Source organism: Achroia grisella, unplaced genomic scaffold (genome assembly GCF_030625045.1).
Source record: "Achroia grisella isolate CSIRO2021 unplaced genomic scaffold, CSIRO_AGI_Agris_v1 utg1107, whole genome shotgun sequence".
In the NCBI taxonomy this organism is placed as follows: domain Eukaryota; kingdom Metazoa; phylum Arthropoda; class Insecta; order Lepidoptera; family Pyralidae; genus Achroia; species Achroia grisella.
This window is the reverse complement of record NW_026712578.1, coordinates 576,790-596,635: the sequence shown is the minus strand read 5'-3', so window position 1 is coordinate 596,635 and position 19,846 is coordinate 576,790. Positions and strand designations below refer to the sequence as shown.

General features: G+C 32.4%; 2 protein-coding genes across 2 annotated transcripts in view; one reads left to right on the top strand and one right to left on the bottom strand.

Moving 5' to 3' along the window:
- LOC131849327 (spherulin-2A-like) overlaps positions 1-19,846 on the bottom strand; it is a 254,387-nt gene that overhangs the window by 19,138 nt on the left and 215,403 nt on the right. The gene's annotated exons all lie outside the window — the stretch shown is intronic.
- LOC131849342 (nephrin) overlaps positions 13,167-19,846 on the top strand; it is a 328,927-nt gene continuing 322,247 nt past the window's right edge. The window contains exon 1 of the mRNA XM_059199397.1: positions 13,167-13,340. The gene's annotated coding sequence lies outside the window, so the exon portion shown is untranslated. The remainder of the gene's footprint in view (positions 13,341-19,846) is intronic.

Sequence of the window (19,846 nt, the reverse complement as noted above, 5' to 3'; positions counted from 1 at the left end):
AATCACGAGTAGGTGTTATTCCGAAAAGACTCTTCCTAAATGTTGTTATACGCAAACGTCTTGAATAATATAGAATCGAATTCGTTGCCCTAAACAAAAGGCTATAAAAAGCGTATCCCACGGTAGTCATATGACCAGTGACCCATGCTCTGAGTCATGGTGGGTCACGGTTCAGAGAGCAGGGTAATAGTCAGCCATCAGGTGACTGTTTGAAGCGTCTTTTTACAAGAAACACGCAGTATATCTCCATTCTCTTTCTTATTCTTATACTAGCTACCACCCTGGCTTCGCATGGGTGTACCTGTTATAACACATGTATAAACCTTCCTCTTGAATCACTCTATTAAAAAAACCGCTTCAAAATCCGTCGCGTAGTTTTAAAGATTTAAGCGTATATTATATAGGGACGGACAGACAGCGACATGTTTTATATTATGTAATGAATAAGATAATATCCGAGTAAGGGGTGAAAGGTTCTACACATCTGACAATAGCCCAAATAACCCAATAAAAAAAAGGGGGTGAAAGGGGATTGTCAGTAATGTAGACTGATGATCTTATTGCTAGTAATGTACCATGTACCTACTTAAATCTTTATAACTACGCAACGGCAAAATCAGTTTTTTTAATAGATAGAGTGATTCTAGAGGAAGGTTTATATATATATAATACATGTACATCCGCGCGAAGCTGGGGCGACTAGCTAGTATTATTATAAACGCAAAAGTCTGTGAGTATGGATGAATATTTGTTACTTTTACACGCAAAAACTACTGAACAGATTTTGATTAAACTTTACAGGTTAAAATCTAGTCAATAAATAATAACCCTGCACAATTCACACAGCGCCATCTAGTCCCAAGTTAAGCAGAACTTTTGTTATGGGTACTAGATTAATATAAATATTTAAACACATTTTTCTTGCACACACGCGAGTAGAACCGCGGACATAAGTAGTATTATTATACTTTTCATCCTTTGTCAAATGTGTAAATGTATATTTATATCAGTAATGGTTGTCAATAATTTTTTTTCTTTCTTCATTTCTTTCTTTCATCCTACTTTATAGGCTGTTGAGAAATAAATGAAAAAAAATAACAATTTTGAAGTCAAAACGAGTGAATAGTAATTCCAATTTCCCTCCAATTCATTCCCATGACAGATTATTCAAATGAACCGTTAATTATTATGGTAACATTTTTCACTCAATTTACACATCCTCTGAGAAAAATCTCTCATTTGCATCTCCGAGGTTTGCAGTGTGAGTTTTTGTGAATTTATAATTAAAGAACATTTTTTCCGCTGTCACTTTTCATCTGAGCGTGAATTGATGGCTTTTTACCCGCTTACTAATGGGAGGTAATGTTTTGCAATCATAATTATGCATATATAATAGAATAGAACAGAATAGAAAATCATTTATTCTAAAAAACTTAATTTAAGTACTTTTGAATAGTCATAACAATATTTTTATCTACCGCTCATTCGGAAAGCTGTCTCATCACAAGAAGAATGAGCAAGAAACTTGCGTGTTGCCCTTTTAAATAATTATTATAATTTTACATTTCCAATTAGAAACGTGCGATTACAAACCACCAACTAGCACTAATTTATTGGTTTCAGATATTAAGTACACAATAGGATTAAAACAGTCGTAGTGATAAGAGCAGACCAGTCGCTACAAGCAGCACTCGTTCACGAGTATGACGTATGAGCTAGCCATCACTGCGCTCGACCATGTTTTAGGGAGCCCAATGACCCGGCCCTTAACACCGTCACATGTCTGGACATTTTAGTGAGCATGACTACTCAATCCACTCGACCAAGTCTTAGCTACTAAAATTTACCATATGGTATTAGTCTGTTTTTTAAAACCGGAGACTAAGTTGATATAAATGTCAAATTTTCAAATAATGTTACCTACTATAGTGGGGTAGTGATGTACCTGCGATACCGATTTGTTTAATCGGAAACTTTTATTTTTAATATATCATTTTTAAAGCTTCAAATGACAGAATTTTAAAATTTACATACATATACTTTTTTTCCCCCTTTTATTAGTTTCACAGTTTTTTAAAAAAAAGTTTTTTTTAAAGTTTATTTTGATTTATTTTAATTCTTAGGCTCCCACTACGATTTGATACAGAGGAAGTTTTTAATAGAAGATTTCACTGTAGGGTATATATATTATATTATACATATTTTCATAAATACACATATATTATACATAAAATATTATATTAAAGTATATAATAGATTTAATATTTAAATATAAAATTTAATCCTAAAAAGTTTTCGCATGTATGTAGTGTACACTTATACATACATATACTAGTGTTTCTATTACTGTCGTATTATTATACAGCATAAAAATACATTTTTATCGTTTCCATACAAATAATAATATTTACCGTATTAAGCTACAAACCAACATTTTTTTCTTTCAAACAGCTAAATCTAGGGGGAACCGCGAGGAGGTCGAGCTGACATAGTATATTGTTAGCAATGGAGTCATCGGCCCATATTACTTACAATCCTCATACCCCCTCCTCATTCTCATTTTTTTTATTATTTGTGTCACAAATAAGTAGATAAGTTAGGGTAAGTGACGTCATGTTTTCCAAGAAAGACAATTTATAACTAGTTTCTAATACTTAACAACCAAAACCAATTTTATCTCAATATTCAAACAAACACGACAGTCAATGACCGTGATAAAATATACCTATTTAATAACCAACCTATCCTGAACTATTATACCTGTATACTTTCATTACTAGACAGGTCATATTAAATTAGATTAATTTCAACTATCCAATGTAAGTTGAACCCTTTGTATTAGATATTGCTTAAAATTCAAGGATCAAGCTATTTTAGATTTTATATTGGGACCATGTGTGGGTGTTCTAATGAAATATGAAACGTTTAATAATATTAATTACCGATATGACTAATAATGAATGCTATTTATAAACTAATAAAGTTCATATTACTTTTTTGTATACATATTTATTATTTTGAAAATCGAATTCGATATTAACCGTTTGTAGATTAATAATTTGATGACACTTTTATTAATAATGTTACCGATATGACCAATAATGAATCTTATGCTTATTAAAATAAGATTCACATTAGTATTTCCATTATTAAATAACATATTTTAAAAATCGAATTCGTAGCATTGTCTGTGTAGTTAAATATCTAATAACGTAACAACTGTTACGTTATTAGATATCCTAATTACCCATATGACTAACAATGAATGCTATGTATAAACATATAAAGTTCATATTACTTTTTTGTAAATATTATTATTTTGAAAATCGAATTTTATACATAGTGTTTGTAGATTTAATGTCAGTTTTATTAATAATATTATCGATATGATCAATAATGAATCTTATTTTTTGACAAATAAGGTTTGTATTAGAATTTTCAATATAATTTATTATTTTTTAAATCGAATTCGAAACATTGTGTAGTAATGTACTTAGTAAGAACTGATGGTTCCTAACGATATAACTAATAATTAATCTTATTTTTAGACCATTAAGGTTCATATTACTATTTATAATATATTTTTATTTTGAAAATCGAATTCCAAACATAGTCTGTGTAGTAACGTAACGTAGTAACGTCACAAGTGTTTGTTCCATATTTAAAAATAAATGTAAGACGACCACCACTGCTGTAGTTGATTAAAACACAGTCTCGCAGTCCGATGGTCGCAAATACAAAGTATTTTTAAATATTGCACGATTACTGCAGAAGATAAATTAATAAACAGAGCGAAACAATTAATATTTTGACGACCTCGGTGGTCTAGCGGTCTAGCACACCGCTTTACGTCCGATGGTCGCGGGTTCGATTCCTTGCACGGCACAAACATTTGTATTCATTTGTATGATTGTGTGTACCAGTCTGGGTGTTTTCTATGTATAATATGTATGTATTTACGAAAAAAAAATCTATGTATTTGCATCAGTTGACTAGTACCCATAACACAAGCTTTAGCTAAACCTTTGCTTACATATCTTCTAAACTACGCAACGGATTTTAATGCAGTTTTCAGCAATAGATAGAGTCTAGATGGCGCTGTGTGACAATTCACACATTCTCATGAAGTTTTGTGAGCGTATTAAGTAGGTCTGAGAATCGGCCACTATCTATTTTTCATCCCCCTAAATGTTAGGGGTAGTCCACCCCAATTTTTTTCTTTTATTTTAAGGCAAAACAACGTTTGCCTGGACAGCTAGTTAAATGTATAAATTTGTCTGCCTGTCTGTTATATTTTCACAACTAAACGGCTGAACTGATTTTAATGACCTTGTATCTATCAAGAGAAAGGATATATGCTGTCGTTTATCTCAAAAAGTAGATGAAATTAAGGCTACTGAACTGAATTAAAACAAAATAAATAAATAATGACGACCTCGATGGTCTAGTGGTTTAGCACACCACTTGATTTTCGATGGTCGCTGATTCGATTCTTCGCACGGTACAAACATTTGTATTCATGGGTATGATTCTTTGTGTTGATCTGGGTGCTTTCTATGTATGATGTATTTACAAATTTTTTTTTGGACTATTCTAATTCTGTTGGCCGCAGCTGGCCTTTACAGCTTCACCGGACGTTAGGGGCGAGTGCAGATGGCACTCCAAACCCGCGAGAGGACTTATGGAGCGGCTGAAGGCCAACTCCCGCCTGACGGATACGACTTTACTCTGAGGGCACCACTAGGGGTTCGAACCTCGGCTCAGGCCGTCGTAACATCGGTCCCCGTTGAATCGGACGGGGGATCGATCGGAGAGGGTATACAAAAAAATGTATCTATGTATTTATATCAGTTGCCTAGTACCCATAACACAAGCTCTGCTTATCTTGGGACTAGATGGCGCTGTGTGAATTGTTCAGGGATATTATTATTATAACTATTCATTTAATAACGCAGCATAGTCGGCCAAAAACGAATTCGAAACGTCGAGAACGACTTTCGAAATCGGTTATTACGTTTCGTTTGCAAAACGTAACAGCCCTTTCACATTTCCGATGCATCTTCAGACACAAGGACAAACAAACACAAGTCGGCCAAGTAAATGTCACCATAATCACATTTACTCGCAACTATATACAATTCTAACATTCCATTCGTCCGTTCACCGCTTCGAACAAACTGCACAGGTGTTGCTATCCGGCTTTGCAAAGTAGGTTATAGGTTATGCGCAGAGAGAGCAGCGTCACAGGATACAGCTAGGTTATGCATATATCTTTTAGTTTTACGAACTTTGTATGTCATAGTTATTTATATTTTATCAACAACCTAAAAATAAGTGTGAAGCTTCTAGCTTCAAAAATAACGATACTTCCATACAACCTTCATCTTCCCTTTCAACCCAATATAAACCTTTTTCACATTAAGGAGTAGCATATGTCCTTTTTTAAAGTCTAATGTGTGTGTAGTTTATTAAAAAAATAATTATTAAAAAAAAAATATTTCAGTTAGAAGATGACGAATGTTCATGATTAGTTTAGTAGTAAAAACTTATACTACTCAGATAGACAAAACACTTCTGCATTTATAATATGAGTACGGATTATGAAGTCCTCAGTTTTGATAACGCTTCTGACAACTCCTTTTAAGGTATATTTACTGTTTCCTGCGCAGCCCAGCAAAATGTCACTTGACTTACACTCCAAACTGTCTTTGTAATCTGTACCGTACAGATACAAAACACCTGTCGACACAGAAACCAAAGAAATATCGAAAAAGCAACCTCTCCAAATCCCACTGAGTAATAAAAAAATATATTTAAAAATAAAGCATACATTTGATAATAAACTGTATTCATATACATATAAGGACGTTATTTAATATTCATAACTCAAATAAGTGTTCGAATTTGGAATACGATAGTTTTGAACAAAGATTAAGATTTAACAATCGATTTTGAACTCTAAGATCGATTGCATAACACTATGACTTAGTTTGATGATGCCACATGGTAGTGTTACGCGCCAAAAAAACGGGTATCACAAAAAAAAAGTAAAACGGGTTGCGTGTAAACAAAAAATCGGGACAACTTGCTACCTCTTTGATGTTTTGTTTCTTTAGCGCTGTAATTTATCAGTAGTTTTGTTATATAAACATTCTTTTCGGTATGTCTGATTTTTTTGTCGTTTCTATTGGTACTAATAGGTTTATGTTAGGTTATAAATACACTGACTGGAAGTTTTTTTTTTAAATTGGATGACAAATTAATTGAACTGATAACTATATGTATATTTAAATTCAAATTCAATTCCAAAATTATTTATTCCAGTAGGACATTTTCGCCGCTTTGTACGTCAAATTTTTATATTATAATTTTTTCCCTACCGTCCAGTTCAGTATACAGAATCAATTGAGAAGAACTGGCAAGAAATTCAATAGCATTTTTTTTTTTAAAACGCCAGTTTATGTATGTTTAACACTAAATGAAAATCCCGTGTATGAAGAATTATTGCCATGCACGCTCATCATTCAAGTATAATACAGGCAGTACATTGTCAACTACATATGGTCCAGGAGTAACCTGACATTGAGGGTGACGCAGCTGGAGTCGAGTCACAACCCCAGTTTTATGGCGTTTGTCGCCCGGATCCCCATCAACATGCCCTTCATCTGTTCATCACTATGCTGCCTACCAGTCATCGTGGCACATTCATAAACAAGTTAACATTATGGTTTCTAGGGAAAACAGCATGCAGGTCAAACTGATATGGTACATCAGTTTGACCTGCATGCTGTTGACCTTCATGTAATGGGGTTATTAAGCCACATCATAAATAAAATAATAATAATCTCAGGACAATTCACACAGCGCCATCTAGTCCCAAGTTAAGCTATCTAAAGCTTGTATTATGGGTACTAGATAACTGATACATATACATAGTTTTTTTTTTGTAAATACATAAAACAGCCAGACCGATACAAACAATCATACTCATAAATACAATTGTTTGTGCCGTGCGAGGAATCGAACCCGCGACCGTCGGTCGTAAAGCGGTGTGCTGGATCGGTAGACCACTGAGGTCGTCAATAAGTAGGTATTTATTTTATTTATTTATTTATTTACGTTAGACTAAGTGAACTTTACAGTTTCCCAATATGTCCACTTAGGAAGATTGTATACAAATACACACAATTACACTTACTTACTTAAACACTAATTAATATACATATACACTAAATACACAAGAAAAAAAATACCTAATCTTAATTTTACATCTACATATATACATATAAATAAAATTGGAGTGTCTATTTGTAATATTGAAATAACCGTTTTTCACTACATGCATATGAAGATAAATACGGTACTTACAACAAGAAACTACTTTTTACCATTTTCGTCTGTCTGTCTGTCGGTGTGTTTGTTCCGGCTGATCTCTGAAATGGCTGGACCGATTTTAACGGGACTTTTTTTGGAAGATAACTGATGTAATAAGGAGTAATTTAGGATACTTTTATTTTAGAAAAATAAAGTTAAATTCCACGCGGACGAAGTCACAGGAACAGCTAGTACTATATAAATAAATCTACTGCCATCCTACGAAACTCCAACAAATTACAAGAAAATATGTCTAGATCTGGAAAGCGACTAACTACACCGTTTTTTTTTTTTTATATTTAAATACATTTTTCCACAGACATATTCGTCCGTGACTTTTTTAATTTACTTTAATATTATAATATTTATTTAATTTCCATTTTTGTACAACTCCAGCCGAGATGTTACAATTTGCCTAACAGTGACACCGAGGCAGACCTTATCCGTCTGGCCCAGAACCACCGCTGGCCGGCCGGGTGAGTTGACAACATGCAGTGTCACCCATCTTTATTTGGAGGATTAGATTTATCAATATGCATATACAACTACACCGTTACGTAGACTCAATGCCAGAGAAATATATATATATAGATGACGGTTACCATTCACAATCAGTCATCGTCAGTCACAATCAGTCACCAAACCGACACATTGTTTGCAAGTTCTATAACAAAATAATATATTAAAACCAGTTTAAATCAGTTTTGTAAAGAGCATATCGTATTAAACTGGCTTGTACTTATGAAAGGTTGATCCTATGTTGGAATACCCTTAGGGTACGAGTCAATCGACGAATAGGACCCCAATAAATGTCAGAGGTCATGACGTTAGTGATTTTATACTATTTGGGCTTGTTAATTTGTGCTTACCTGTATCTTTATGGTGTAGCGGTTAATCACTACTTTTACTTGCAACTAGCGCGTTCGATTCTCGGAAAATACAAACTATTCATACTGACAGACACCGTAGTTTAGCGGTTTAGGATATCGCATTACTTTCCGATGGTCGCAGGTTCGATTCCTGGGACGGTCCAAATATGTATTCATGATTATGATTGTTTATTATGTTATGGTTTTATATGAATATTAGTATATATGTACAAAAGAAAATGCGTATGTATTTATATCAGTTGTCTAGTACACATAACACATGCTCTGCTTAGCTTGGTACTAAATGATGTATTTATTTGAAAATACATAAATTATATATATAGAAAACATGCAGAGCGATCGTACCGTGCGAGGAATCGATCTCGCGACCATCGGAAGTAAAGCGGTGTGCTAAACCGCTAAACCACTGCGGCCGTCTTTATTGTTATCATGTGACCATCATCAATAGATGGCGATCCGTTATAATTTACATGCGTGCAAAGTAGCGGGACATTCTAGTTGTAAATGATTAGAGTTATGTACTCCAGCATATAACTTTAGTAAATATTTGTGTGTAATTATATCGCGTAGTTTACATTAAATGTTTCTTTTATTTAATTCTAGCTACCCGTTTATATATACACTAGCTTTTGCCCGCGGCTTCGCTCGCGTCAATTGATCCCCTTAGGGGTGGAATTTATCAAAATCCTTTATTAGGGGATGCCTACGTCATAGTAGTATAATGCATGCAAAGTCTCAGCCCGATCGGTTTAAAATTGACAAAGTTTCATGCAAACTTTCATCCCCTATTTTATCCCTTCGGGGGTAGAATTAATCAAAATTCTTTCTTAGCGGATGCCTACGTCATAACATCTACCTGCATGCCAAATTTCAGTCCGATCCGTCCAGTGGTTTGGGCGGTGCGATGATAGATCACTATGTCAGTCACCTTTGAGTTATATATATTTATATGAACATATAATAAATAATAATAATAATAATCAATAATAATAATAATAAAGACATTTAATTAATAAAGCATTACAGTATTCTTAGATGCTATCTATCTTATATACTATACAACTTAAAAGCTAAAAGCTAAAACATACTAGTAACGCTGAATGTGACTCCCATAAACTCCATATAAACCTTTCTCTTCAATCACTCTGTCTATCGCTAAAAACTGCGTAGTTTTAAATATCTAATCCAAATTTAAGCGAACTCTGCGGAAGCGACTTCATATTATACTATGCAAAGATATTTATTCGCTTTATTTGTTTGAATATTATTTAATAATAATAATAATAATCTTAAATACATGTGCAATAGTCCGTCGCTTCCCAAATGCCACAGAATGAACCATCCAGCAAAATAAAGTAACGAGAGACGTGGCATGTCCCGTCCTCGGTACTAGTCACCAGCATAAGCTGTGAAAAGAGAATAATACTAATAAATTTTTGCAGGAATAATAATAATAACTCTAGTCACACCAGTCGTACAATGAGTACACAACTATACACACGCGCTCATATGCACGCACACACGCAGACACATATACAAACAGCACTTACTTGGTTTCGGCCCGTAAGTGTAAAAAAAACCAGCAAAAGCTGAGAGAAAATAAATAATAATAACTTACAAAAAGTAACAGTAGTACCTACCAATCGTCCTCTCAACTACAGGTGTCATACCGAAACAGATGCATCAGTCAATAAATACCCTGAACTTGCCCTCTAATATATACCGCCAACTGCAGAAGGATGTAGTTCTAAACACATGCCGCACTGTCAGAAAATTTCTACAAACAAATTAGGACAACATTTATATTATAGCACAGATAACGTAATATTACATATATAGTATATATAGTACCTAACCTAACAATAGAACATTGTTATGTACTTGGCTTAGGCCCGTACATACCACCCTTCGATGGGAACGATGCCGGTGGTCTTGGTAAATGCTTGCGTATCCCATGGCCACGGCGATTATGTCGAGGAGGAACAGTCGTCAGGTTTTTAGCAGGCAGGAGTCCGGCAGTATCCATTCGTCCCTAAGCGGATGGTTCTCCATGATGGATTTTCCTGACGTATAAAAAAAATTAAAAAAAGGCCAGTACATACCAAGATTCGAAAGTCGAGATAAAAGGAAAAAAAAAAAGAAAAAAATAATAATAAAATTCTTAACTTCATCAACAATATCTTCACCCAACACAACCTCTGTCACACTTGACTAAGGCCCGTGTAGGTGAGTATTACCTTCTTTTAAATATATAAAATAAGAAAAAAAAAAAGAAAAAATAATAATAAAATTCTTAACTTCATCAACAATATCTTCACCCAGCACAACCTCTCCCACACTTGGCTAAGGCCCGTGTAGGTGAGTATTACCTTCTTTTAAATATATAAAAGAAGAGAAAAAAAAGAAAAAAAAAAAAAGAAAATTCTTAACTTCATCAACAATATCTTCACCCAGCACAACCTCTCCCACACTTGGCTAAGGCCCGTGTAGGTGAGTATTACCTTCTTTTAAATGTATAAAAAAAGAGAAAAAAAAAAAAAAATAATAAAATTCTTAAAAACAATATCTTCATAATAAATATATAAAAGAAGAGAAAAAAAAAAGAAAAAAATAATAATAAAATTCTTAACTTCATCAACAATATCTTCACCCAACACAACCTCTGTCACACTTGACTAAGGCCCGTGTAGGTGAGTATTGCCTTCTTTTAAATGTATAAAAGAAGAGAAAAAAAAGAAAAAATAATAATAAAATTCTTAACTTCATCAACAATATCTTCACCCAACACAACCTCTGTCACACTTGACTAAGGCCCGTGTAGGTGAGTATTGCCTTCTTTTAAATGTATAAAAGAAGAGAAAAAAAAGAAAAAATAATAATAAAATTCTTAACTTCTTTTAAATATATAAAAGAAGAAAAAAAAAAAGAAAAAATAATAATAAAATTCTTAACTTCATCAACAATATCTTCACCCAACACAACCTCTGTCACACTTGACTAAGGCCCGTGTAGGTGAGTATTGCCTTCTTTTAAATATATAAAAGAAGAGAAAAAAAAGAAAAAATAATAATAAAATTCTTAACTTCATCAACAATATCTTCACCCAACACAACCTCTGTCACACTTGACTAAGGCCCGTGTAGGTGAGTATTACCTTCTTTTAAATATATAAAAGAAGAAAAAAAAAAAGAAAAAATAATAATAAAATTCTTAACTTCATCAACAATATCTTCACCCAGCACAACCTCTCCCACACTTGGCTAAGGCCCGTGTAGGTGAGTATTACCTTCTTTTAAATATATAAAAGAAGAAAAAAAAAAAGAAAAAATAATAATAAAATTCTTAACTTCATCAACAATATCTTCACCCAGCACAACCTCTCCCACACTTGGCTAAGGCCCGTGTAGGTGAGTATTACCTTCTTTTAAATGTATAAAAAAAGAGAAAAAAAAAGAAAAGTAATAATAATAATCAAACTCTTAACTTCATCAACAATATCTTCACCCAGCACAACCTCTCCCACACTTGGCTAAGGCCCGTGTAGGTGAGTATTACCTTCTTTTAAATATATAAAAGAAGAGAAAAAAAAGAAAAAAAAAAAAAGAAATTCTTAACTTCATCAACAATATCTTCACCCAGCACAACCTCTCCCACACTTGACTAACGCCCGTGTAGGTGAGTATTACCTTCTTTTAAATCCATAAAAGAAGAGAAAAAAAGAAGAAATATAATAATAATAATAAAAATATACATTGAACTACAGAAATCCACTGTATTAGATACGTGTTCAATAGTTAGGAAATTTTTAGACAGTCCTGTAAACAATATTTAAAAATACAATTGTATGAATATGTGACTCGGTGATATACGCGCGTCCTTATGATCACTATAAAATAACCGATATATTTATATTGTGAAACTGTGGAAATAATAGTAATAATTGTACGGAAATTTCTGTCGTCTTCACTTTCATCATCCTCACATAACCTTTAAACTCATCCACGCTTGGCTAAGGCCCACGTATTTGAATACATTCCCCCTGTAAAAAGGGAGATCTATAAAACATATATAATAATAATAATAATGCCTGGAGAATTAACACAGCGCCGTCTAGTCTCACAGTAAGCAGAGCTTGTTATGGGTACTAGATAACTGATATAAATATTTAGATATTTTTCTTTCTAAATACATACATACATAGAAAACAACCAGATCGATGTAAACAATTATACTCATGACATACAAGTGTTTGCACCGTGCGAGGAATCGAACCCGCGACCATTGGTAGGAAAAGCGGTGAGCTAAACCGCTAGACCGCCGTGTCCGTATATGCTGTTCCAATATATTACTCTATCATCTTTCATTACTTCGAGATTACTTAATAGATTATGTTCTAGAAAAGCTATGCGCTTTAAAGAGAATTTCGTACGTCCCTAACTACCTTATTAAGGCTTATATTTAAAAGCGTACACAAATTTTATTGTATATACAAATTTTCCCTAAATATACGTAAGTGGGTAGATTCTTATTTCGGATATTCAGAACATTCTGTCTGTGAAGATAAAATAATATAATACACAACGTAATTACCTACCTCTCTGTAAACATAACAGCTACGCATACTCATCCATCCAGCTATATAAATAAAAAAAATATGATCTGATAATGTGTAAGTATCCAAGTCCAAGAATAAAGAGTAATACTTTTTGAAATAAGAATATAATTAATTAAAATTTGAAAAAGGAATACACGGCATTCGTATTTCGAACGCGTCGTAGCGCAACCCTCATCACGCTACGAGGTTCACGCAGGCTCTACCCGGGCCGGGCGTAGTGAGCCCCCTCCACCCCTTCCCCCCGCGCAGCCTCCCCGCATCTAGCTAGCTCAAACAGCCCTCAGCGTTGGTACAGGGAGGACGTGCGTCTCGCCGCGCTCGCACACACCTGTGGCATCGCGTAGACAGAGACAGATATACGTGCGTAGTGTTCTCGTTTCGCTCGCGTCGTGCGTTCGATTTTTGTTTTTGTTTGCGAATTTTGGATCACAGTGGCAGTTGAAGTGTTGTGTCAGTGAATGGTGTGTATATAATATTTTTTTTATGAATGAAACGGTGCTCAACCGGTCGACTGCCGGATGGGTTAAATTAAAACCTGTCTCGCTAAATCTCCGATTTCCGCCAATACGGGTTTGCTGTGGGAGCTTTTATAATACAGCCTTAACCACTGATCTCTTTTTGTGGGAATATCAAATTTGAACAGGTTTTATTTATTTTATTTTTATCATAGATTATAGTTATCTGGTAATTATTTGTTTGAATCTTGATACTGATGACAAATGCGTATCTACCTATCTGACGAATTGTGGGAAATTTTCAAACGAATTTCGTTTACGAATTTCTTAGTAGTTTTTTCTCGTTATATCTCTGTGTGATGTAATTATTATCATTTCATGACACTATCAACATAATCTACTAAAACGTTATAGTATACAGTATTCAAATTTAATACGCTTTAAAAACGAATTAAAAATTTGCATATTGAAATGAAATCAAATTAAATTTACTGTAAGTATTTCAATGAAACTAATTAAAATTCGTAAATTATTACAAAAATATTAATATTCAAATTTCTGAACGAAAGTAGGACTTGAAATTGTCATAAAAAAGTCTTGTATTTGATTTAAATAAAATACTTATATTGTACATAGACTGAATTACTTATTCTAAAACCACAAAAAAATCCTGTAAATAGGACATATAGGTAATTATAAAAATTATTATAAAACTACAGACATTAAAATTTCCGTACAAAACTAGGACTTGAAATTGTTATAAAAAAGTATTGCATTTGATTTCAAAGGAAAAAAATTGTGCAAAGATTAAGTTACTTATTGTAAAACCACAAAAAAGTCCTATAGGACATGTAGGTAATTATAAAAAACAAAGTATTAAAAAATATATAATATAAGTACTATGCCGAGACTAAGTTATTACGATTCTAATTCTATATTATCTAATACCAGTTAAACAGTCTTGTAGGTACATAATTAAAAAAAAAAGAAGTTTAGTCACTCGTTTTAAAAACAGAACCAATAAAGTAATTCTACGAAAGACTTAAAAGTAGACTAGGCTGTACGGTCTAAGGATCTTTGCCTGTTCCATCATTGAAAAAGAGATGGACGAATATGGAAATAAAAAGTAATTCTACGGAGTATGTAGGTAAAAACGTAACAAAATTTTGCATTGTTTTACAATAAACATTCTCATTTGATTAAATACAGCAGAATATGATTTTGATTTGATTTAGTTTTTTAGGTTAGTTTCAAAATGGCTGCAATTACAGTAGGATTTCTTATTTTTTTGTTTTGTTTATCTTTTAAAGGTAAGGCAAAGGAAATTGTGTCTATACAGCCAGTTCAATGTTTTTTAAATAACACTAAGCGTATGTTATTTGAAGATAATGTAGCTTTTCTAGAATTGTTTTCTTTTTGTTTCTTATGTTTTAAATCTATCTATTACAAACAAGAAAATTAATCTTCCCCTTTTAAAATATTAATTTAGATGGTCGAATGATTATAATTTCAATAACAATAACCAGTAACTTTATTCATTATATACTTACTTTTACATTATTGTTCTTATAAACCAGAACTGGGATTTCCTTCTAAGTAGATATAATTAAAAACTTGTGTTAGGTGTCTTCTAGAGTTGTTATGATTAGAAGAAAAGAAAAAAAACTATGAATTCAGAGGTTTTAGTTCAATATAAACAACCAACATAAAAAACAGGTATATATAATTAAGCTCCATTTAGCATGTACATAGATAATTAAAAATAAACATATAATATATATTTTTTTAATACATATAGGCACTGAAATGCTTTCACTCAGCTTTATGGTATGTTTTATGTTAACCTGCCGTTAGTTGTCCGAGGCTGTTGGTAAATATAGTTGCTATATTGATCTTAATAATATTACAAACGCGAAAGTTTGTGAGTATGGATGTTTGTTACTCTCTCACGCAAAAACTACTGAACGGATTTTTATGAAACTACAGTAATATAGCTACATACATCAGAATAACATATAGGCTTAAAACATCAAGCTAGTAATATTATAACTGCGAACCTTTGTGAGTATGGATGTTTTTTACTTTTTCATGCAAAAACTGCTGAACTGATTTTGATGAAACTTTACAGTGATATAGCTTATACATAAGAATAACATATAGGCTATAAATATATAAGTCACGCTGGTTAAAGCTGTCATAGCTGGCTATTATATGCTTAAATCATTAAGTTGTACATTTTAATATGACGTAAATGCTCAATGAGAATCTCCTTATATGGTAGGTATTACGTTCTGAACTCGACCGAGGCATTCATAAAAGGGTCTTTTAGAGAAGTCAAGATTTTCAACCGGCGTGCACGCGTGGGTTTTCTATGGGAATTTTATTTGCGCAATTTTTTCCGCATTAGCGATTCTTTCTGCATATATTTATATGCGTATCGTTTAGATTATTTTTGCCCTATTTTTTTCGCAATGCTGTACTTGCACAGCTTCATATATTGCGGGAGAAATTGAGCGGAATTTTCCGAAAAATTCAGAATGCAAATATACTCCATTTGAGCAAGGTCTGCAAAATATAAAACAGAGAAGGCTATCATACTGAAATACAGTCTTAATATCCAAGATAATAGAGTTGATTTTACATTTTATTGCGGATCAGTATTCAAATATTGCAAATTTTAGCAACATATTTCTTGCCCATTGAATTCTTCTGAGTTATTTACTTTTTTCTTTCATTGTAGCCTGCAAATGATTAAGCGAACTTGTACTTAAAGAACAGTTGTCTTTAATCAAAAACCTTGAGTTTATTTATTTGTAAACCTAGCTCAGAAGCATCTCTCATTCTGTATATGCACGAAAACGCGTGAAAATTTGCATTTTTGAGATTATAACGTATTCGTTATTATATATATATTTGTGTGAATTATAATAATTTTGTTTATGAGAATGATGACGAATATCAAGAGCTGACTGTCATCAAACAAAGGGGGCAACTGTATAATGACGTATGTGGATTAAATTATACCTAACAGGAAAGTATATAACAGCTTATTGATAATGTTTGAATATATCATGGTGGGATATTAAAGCATACGAGTATAGGAGTTAAATATATGACTATAGTAGATACTTTGTGCGCATCGTATACGTTATTCGTTACCGACAGACGCGGCGGGAACGTTGTTTTACAATATGTATATATTCAAAATATTGATATAAACCTCAAAGCTTATTGACTTAACTGACTATGAAATCTAATAACGTATATATATGCTTGAGTGCATACTCTCCCACTTACTGCGGAAGTTGTTACACGTTAGAACAATTTTCAACCTTTTTCCAACGACTTTAAGGCTAAGAGTTACAGTTCTTCTCAAAGACTCCATTTTTCAATTTGATATCCTCCTGAATTCAGTGTGCTCTATGGCGATTTTGAAATGGGCATTCTCTGAAGGCAACTATAAAAACAAAGAACGGGAAAGGGTGCTGCTTATAGGGACTGGCCTACTCTGACTATAATATACTATGACTTTTATTTTATTTCTTGAGTAACTAGTATAGGTCCTTTGATAATAAATTCTTAAAAATATAATTATGAGCAACATTAATTTAAAATAGCAACATAGAAAAAATCTTGCTTTTTCTTCTTATGATGAATCTGCGTTCCGAATTAGTGTTAGAATCGAAAATATTACTGTTAAAATGTGTTTGTATTAAGCTTCTTTGAATAAAGATTATTTCGATTTCTAAGTTTGAAATCATTCTGTTACCACAGTAAAATGTGTCCTTTTATATATTTGTTCATGCCTTTTCTTTAGTGTGTTTTACGAATATATTCTATCTATCTAAAATAATTAAAAACAAATCAAATATATCAATACTTATCTGTATTCAAATTATTTAAAATTCGGATAATAGTAGTGTACAATTCAATATGAAACTATATTTGTAACTGGCAACCAACAGATATGTGCATTGCCATAAAAGTATAATAAAAAAAGAACAAAATGAAATTAACTCAGCTTAACGAGACATTGCATTTTTATTAAAAATAAAAACATATTAAACCAACAAACATTCTTTAAATCCTCGTTCAGGTGTTTACAAGTATCCTTACGATGATAGTTTACCTAATTAATTACCATTATTGAAAGACTCAAGGATACTGACTGAAGCACAAATATAGATGCAACTAAGTGACTCGAGTATTTTAATTACGTGATCGCTAATGCTACTAGACCACTTATCATGATTACAAAAGTTATTTGCAGATGGACACAACCTATTTTGCAAGTAACATCTGAAACTCTATTTTTTTAATTGTGTAATCTTTCAAAGCAATGTATATAGGAGGAAAGAAATTTAAGAGTCAAATAGTAAAATTTTGAGCGTAAATTAGGGTCGAAAGTGACATACAAAACACCCAATTTTAGTAATACCATTAATGACAATTTTCAGCATTGCACCCAGTTGTAGCGTATTTTAATCCATAACCATAATTTTGAGAATTTCCATTTAGAATTAACACCACTGCCCAATGATAAAGTAATGACAAATATTGAACACATAAACTTGAAATATGTAAAGGCCTTTGATGTTGCCTCATAAGGAAGGGATTTCTGAGTATTCCCACGGGAACTATGGGGATCAACCGGACAACGGACCCTGTATAAACAGTATTGTGGTGTCACTTACTAGAATTACTTAGAATATAAAAAATCTATATAAAATAGTAATAAAACACAGACTAACTAAAGTAATTTCAAAAATGGTACAGAGTAGAATTTAATGACGTATTATGTTGAGAAATAAAAGGTGTTGATAATGTGGTGAGATCAAAGGCAACAACCATAGACAAAATAAATTGATATTGTAGAAGATAAATAATAAAAGTGATGCATAATAAAAGCATAAGGCCAGGAGTAAAGGGTGATAGTGATCAGTGGAAGAATGAAAAAGGGAAACATATTGGATCGTTATAGCACAGAAAAGGTAGTGATAATGTAAGCATATATTTTATGATTATGTTCTACAAAGATTTCAAACGATGAAATTAATATTTGACTAAAATGAGATCAAAACTAATAATTACATTACTATGTAGAAAAATAAACGTAGACCCGTAACGGATAAAATGTCGAATAAATAACAAGAAACGAACCAAATCGATTTCAAAAAGAATTTCGATTAGTTTTCAAATTCGATTCCAAACGAAATCTATTCAGTTGTAGCAAAGAAATCATGAAAACATGTTCTGACAAATTGACAACCACCTTTTTGATAGTCGATTGAAAATCGCAGCAGGATTTGTAAAGAAATAGCCGCCCAAAAAACAAAAAGAAAAAAAATGAATATCCGAAGCCTGTTTTAAGTCGCTTGAAAATCAATTACAATTAGATATCGGACGCTTGAAACATTGGGACTGCTATTGAAATCTAGTTAAAACGTTAAATTACTTGAGTGCTGGCTGCAATAAGATTTTCAGCTTTTTCCTACGGATAATTAAATTTACAAGCGGTGGCCCTGCATCCGTTCACGGGTAGGCTTTATCTGGGCCTAATGACATTTTAAGGCTCTGTTAATGTACGATCGAATCGCTTCTGAATCGGATACGTATCGGGTCCAAAATTGCTTTTTGCTCGGAGTGGAATTCTGTTTCAGAAAAGGGCCGTACATCAAATTCAATTGTATTCTCTATGTATGTACTTGATGCCAATCATTTTGCTATTTTAATGGTTTATTTTGAATCAAAATTCAAATTCGAAAATCGTCCCTATCCTATCGTTCCCTACCGTCCAGTTCAGTATATATAGATCCAATTGAGAAGAACTGGCAAAAAACTCAAATGAATATTTTTTTTAAAAGCCAGTTTATTTACAATGTATATTTATATAGGTGTCTATGTCTAACATTAAATGAAAATCCCGTTCATGAACAACTATTGCCATGCACGCTCGTCATTCAAGTAATCGTTAAGTGAGTAGGCTTTGCTCAGTAAATATGATTTAACAGTAGTTTTGAATTTATTTATGAGTAATTCCAGTATATCTATCTTTCTGTGTAACAACATTAATGTGTGTCTTTCACATTAACGTTGTTCGACGAGAATTATTATTAATTTCTAAAAAAATCTTAACAGTAATCTCTAAGTAGTCTCTTGTATTATATGGCAATTATTTTGCTATTTTAATGGTTTAATTTGAATATTTCACGTTAACGTTGTTTGACAAGGAAAATTTTAAATTAAAAAAAATCTACACACCAAATTCTAAGTAATGTCTTGTGTATGTATTATATGCCAATTATTTTGCTATTTTAATGGTTTAATTTGAATCTTTCACGTTAAAGGTTATATGAAATAAAATATTATTAATTTCTAAAAAAACGTAAATACACTAATCTCTCAGTAATGTATTATATGCCAATTATTTTGCTATTTTAATGAAAACAATTAAAATAGCAAAATAATTGGCATATAATACATACACAACAGACTTTGAATATTTCATGTTA